At 54.3% G+C, this 5,000-nt stretch overlaps 1 non-coding gene across 1 annotated transcript in view; it reads right to left on the bottom strand.

The window, feature by feature from the left end:
• The window catches only part of LOC126112252 (small subunit ribosomal RNA), a 1,909-nt gene extending 1,750 nt beyond the window's left edge, over positions 1-159 (bottom strand). The window contains exon 1 of the ribosomal RNA XR_007524378.1: positions 1-159. This exon is cut by the window's left edge and continues 1,750 nt beyond it. This is a non-coding gene — a ribosomal RNA (small subunit ribosomal RNA).
• Between the last annotated feature and the right edge of the window lie 4,841 nt (positions 160-5,000).

The following is a 5,000-nucleotide window of genomic DNA, read 5'->3' as shown; positions in this document are numbered from 1 at the left end:
AGAATTACCACAGTTATCCAAGTAACGTGGGTACGATCTAAGGAACCATAACTGATTTAATGAGCCATTCGCGGTTTCACCTTAATGCGGCTTGTACTGAGACATGCATGGCTTAATCTTTGAGACAAGCATATGACTACTGGCAGGATCAACCAGGGAGCTGCGTCAACTAGAGCTGAGCAGCCGGCCGCCCGGGAGTGTGTCCCGGGGGCCCGCGCGAACACGCAAGCGTCCGCTCAATTATTCTGCAAACAGGAGGAGGCTGGGCTCCCCTGCACAATACACCTCGAAACCCTCTCAGGTCCCGGCGGCGCGCAGCGCCGTCCTAAGTACTTGGTCGGGTTCGAGAGAGGCGCAATCGCCCGGAGTTAGGCGAGTAGACGCTTTAGGTGCGACCACCCGTGCTCCCAACTGAGCTTGCCGCTGCCGACAGAGGCCCGGGAGCGTGCTGTCGTGGCATTGCCGGCGGGAGACAACACGCGCCACCTACGGTGACCGGCAGCTCCAACGCCAGCGCCACAGAAGGGCAAAGGCCCCACGTGGGTGCCGAAGCGAACTCTCCCAGCACAGCGCACGTGCCAACACGTCCGCACAACTGCGATACAAACCACCAGCGAGAACCGCTGGGGCGACCGAGCAGCAGACGGCGTCGCGGCGCCGAGTGCCGGGCGGCGGCGCATCCTCAACGCACACAGTCCTCAATCGGACCAGCACACTGCAGATGTCCACCGCGCTTCGCACCGGGTCCGCGAGGACCCACTTTGGCTGCACGGCGCCGCGCGCAGGGTGCCCCGGCGCGCAGCTGCGCCGCCTGCCGCGTCCGTCGGCCGGCGCGCCTGCCACTGGGCGCCCCCACCAGCCGGCTGTAGCGCGTGCGCCCACGCACCGCGCGGCCAGCACGCCGGGCGGCCCCCCCTCACCGGCCGGGGACAGTCCCACCCACCCACAGCCGCGTATCGCTTCACACCCAGATTCACATTCACGTTCGTTGGTATGGTGGGGACCGCTTCGTAGCTGTACCGATCGTTGCCCTCACAGATGTACCTCCAGCAAGATCAACCGCACCACAACGGGTTACCAGTTGTTCATTTGCGTAACGTCACCAGTAAACGTACACGTCCATCCCCGTTTGCAAAGTCAACTATTATTGCATGCCTGCCTGTCAGGTGTCAAGACACACTACATTCGCTCACATCCACGCAACAAAATGTGCCCGACTAGAGGGCACGTGGAAGGTGCCCCCGTACATATGCGATCTCCATTGCGCGACCAACTGTCAACCGGCCTCTGTAGCATGTCGCAGATGTGGAACGCGGGGCACCGTGCTATCACATTGTGTGAGAAGAGACTACTACGTCTGCATACACGCGCCACTACATGAACAGACGGCTCATGCTGATCGCCATCCACTGCGTCCATTACTCCCACACGTCTCTATGGCGTACCACACTGCAATGCAGCTGTTATGGGGAGATGACACATAGCTGTGTACACAACATTCTGAGCCGGTTGCGGTTGGACAACAATACATTAATGTAACGTGTCATATGCCAATTACAGAGCAGGGTAAGGCACAACGTGGGTTAGGTTAAGGCACAACGTGGGTTAGGTTAAGGCACAACGTGGGTTAGGTTAAGGCACAACGTGGGTTAGGTTAAGGCACAACGTGGGTTAGGTTAAGCCACAACGTGGGTTAGGTTAAGCCACAACGTGGGTTAGGTTAAGGCACAACGTGGGTTAGGTTAAGGCACAACGTGGGTTAGGTTAAGGCACAACGTGGGTTAGGTTAAGGCACAACGTGGGTTAGGTTAAGGCACAACGTGGGTTAGGTTAAGCCACAACGTGGGTTAGGTTAAGCCACAACGTGGGTTAGGTTAAGCCACAACGTGGGTTAGGTTAAGCCACAACGTGGGTTAGGTTAAGCCACAACGTGGGTTAGGTTAAGCCACAACGTGGGTTAGGTTAAGCCACAACGTGGGTTAGGTTAAGCCACAACGTGGGTTAGGTTAAGCCACAACGTGGGTTAGGTTAAGCCACAACGTGGGTTAGGTTAAGCCACAACGTGGGTTAGGTTAAGCCACAACGTGGGTTAGGTTAAGCCACAACGTGGGTTAGGTTAAGCCACAACGTGGGTTAGGTTAAGCCACAACGTGGGTTAGGTTAAGCCACAACGTGGGTTAGGTTAAGCCACAACGTGGGTTAGGTTAAGCCACAACGTGGGTTAGGTTAAGCCACAACGTGGGTTAGGTTAAGCCACAACGTGGGTTAGGTTAAGCCACAACGTGGGTTAGGTTAAGGCACAACGTGGGTTAGGTTAAGGCACAACGTGGGTTAGGTTAAGGCACAACGTGGGTTAGGTTAAGGCACAACATGGGGGTAGATTGCGGTACAAATTGCGTTACATTGCGGTGCAAATTGCGTTACATTGTGGTGCAAATTGCGTTACATTGCGGTGCAAATTGCGTTACATTGCGGTGCAAATTGCGTTACATTGCGGTGCAAATTGAGTTACATTGCGGTGCAAATTGAGTTACATTGCGGTGCAAATTGAGTTACATTGCGGTGCAAATTGAGTTACATTGCGGTGCAAATTGAGTTACATTGCGGTGCAAATTGAGTTACATTGCGGTGCAAATTGAGTTACATTGCGGTGCAAATTGAGTTACATTGCGGTGCAAATTGAGGTAGGTTAAGGTGCAACACAGGTTAGGTTAAGGTGACATAGGTTAGGTTAAGGTGACATAGGTTAGGTTAAGGTGACATAGGTTAGGTTAAGGTGACATAGGTTAGGTTAAGGTGACATAGGTTAGGTTAAGGTGACATAGGTTAGGTTAAGGTGACATAGGTTAGGTTAAGGTGACATAGGTTAGGTTAAGGTGACATAGGTTAGGTTAAGGTGACATAGGTTAGGTTAAGGTACAAACTGGGTTGTGTTATGGTACACATTGCGTTGTAGTACAGTACACGTTAGGTTTGGGTACGGTACACAATGTGGTATGGGATGGCGTGTTGTGGGGGGGGGGGGGGGGGTGAGGTTCGTTGATATCGACCGTAGGACGTGGATGCCCGAGGCAGCGTCAGTGTGTCAAAGGAGTTATGTCACGTCGGGATGCGCTTTCCGCCAGTGAGAGGGGGGGGCGAGCCGTGTCTGTGGTTGCGGCAGACCTGTGTGTTTCATTCCTGCCAGTGTGTTTGTGCTGTAAGACGAGGCAGTGTGGTGATGTTGGGTGCACCCCTGTGTAGGACATGTGTGGGTGTTGGTGGCTTATCTGAGCAATTGTGGTTGTCGGACGAGTGGGATATTCTGTTTTATGATTGGACCTCCTGGCCTGGTTATCATAGTCTGGTTGGTGTACTGTGGCGGATAGGATGCACCGGACGTTGGTCCATGCCGGTGCTTAATTATTGTATCTGTGTTTGTTACAGGCAGAGAGTAGTGTGTGATAGAGTGTGTGGGTGATAGAGTGTGCGGGTGACGTGTGGTTCGTTTTGTTTGCACAGACGTTCAGCATGTATAGGGGCATTTGCGTATTTGATCTATCTATGTGGGCCTGCATAGTTTACTGAGCAGTGCTGCGAGGTGACTGAACTACGAGCGACGTACTCATTTACAGCGGAATGGTTGCCTTCTACCAAAGATGGAGTATCGACTCTACGACAGCGTTGGCACCGCAGGAAGCGGTGTCGTACAATGGCCCCCACACCGTCATCGTTGTGCGGGGTAGGGACCGTATATATTCTGCGAGGAGCCCTGTTTGCCACAGGGCGTGGGGTCTCGCGTCCTGCGGTTCAGTGCCCCCAGGGAAGCGCGCGGAGGTGGTGCTGCTGCTGCTGTAGCAAGCGAGCTACTTAGAGCATGTATAGGGACAGCGGGAATATGGCATATTGGATATAACTCTTCATGAAACGCAAGATATAGGGGTGGATTGCACGATAGGAGTGCGGGAAGAGTCCGCCATTCATCCGCTGGAGTTGCGATTTGGGCGGTTGGAGTGGGGCACGTGCGGGTGCGGGTGGAGCGATTGTCGGTCGACGACTTCGTGCGGCGCAGGCACTGGCGTTGGGGCTCCTGTGGTGGACAGATGATGCAGGCTGTGTGGGTGGCGTCGAAAAATGGGCACTGTGGGACCTAGCGATGTTGTAGTCGGCGTGGCGTCGCCTAGATGGCGGTATCGTCGGTGCAGCAGGTCATGTTGCGGGGGACCTGCAGATGGCGGTCTTTTTGTTTGTGGTGCGCTCGCCATGGTGGACGTAGTGTCGTCCGATTCGCGTAGATGGAGCTATTGCATGTGGTTTCGTCACATTGTCATAGATGGCGGTGCCGTGTTTTGGAGGTATGGTTGGCGTAGTTTCGTTGGATTCCTGTATGGAGGTGTCGTTTATGGGCCGGATGGCAATGTAGTTTGGTCACATTCCAAAGATGGCTGTGTTGTGCCTGTGGGCGGCATTGTCAACATCGTGCGGTATGGTCTGTTTATTGTGGACGTTGATGGCGTCGGGACCAGAGGGCGCGCGCGAACCGTTGACCACGCGTTTATTCACGCAAGCACACTTCGTACTATTTTCCCACCCTCCTATTACTCGTTGCAGATACATGGAAATATAAACGCCCTCAACGAAATGATGTTCACCTCTGTTGCATCTGTCCACAGGGACAGAACAATTGACGACGTCACAAAACAACAATAATAATTCACAGAGTCACCCCTACAGACTTATCACCACACACACTAACCGCCCCGGGGACTTGCCAACGACACACCCTATCCCAAGTCTATTTTCTTGCGGAGCATCATGTCTTATTATATTTTATTTCCCATCATAGTTTAGAGGTATTGTAGGTCACCGTACTGCGGTGGACGCTATGTTACCACACGGCGCTGGGGCCGGCGAAAACTCACCGTCGCCTGCCGGGCACCGCGACCGCCGCACGGCACCCCACCCGACGCTCCGACCGGTGGGCGACACCGCCCGTCCGGCACCCATCTCACCGGCTGACA

Source organism: Schistocerca cancellata, unplaced genomic scaffold (genome assembly GCF_023864275.1).
Source record: "Schistocerca cancellata isolate TAMUIC-IGC-003103 unplaced genomic scaffold, iqSchCanc2.1 HiC_scaffold_152, whole genome shotgun sequence".
NCBI classification, from domain to species: Eukaryota; Metazoa; Arthropoda; class Insecta; order Orthoptera; family Acrididae; genus Schistocerca; species Schistocerca cancellata.
This window is presented reverse-complemented; position numbering and strand designations above follow the sequence as displayed.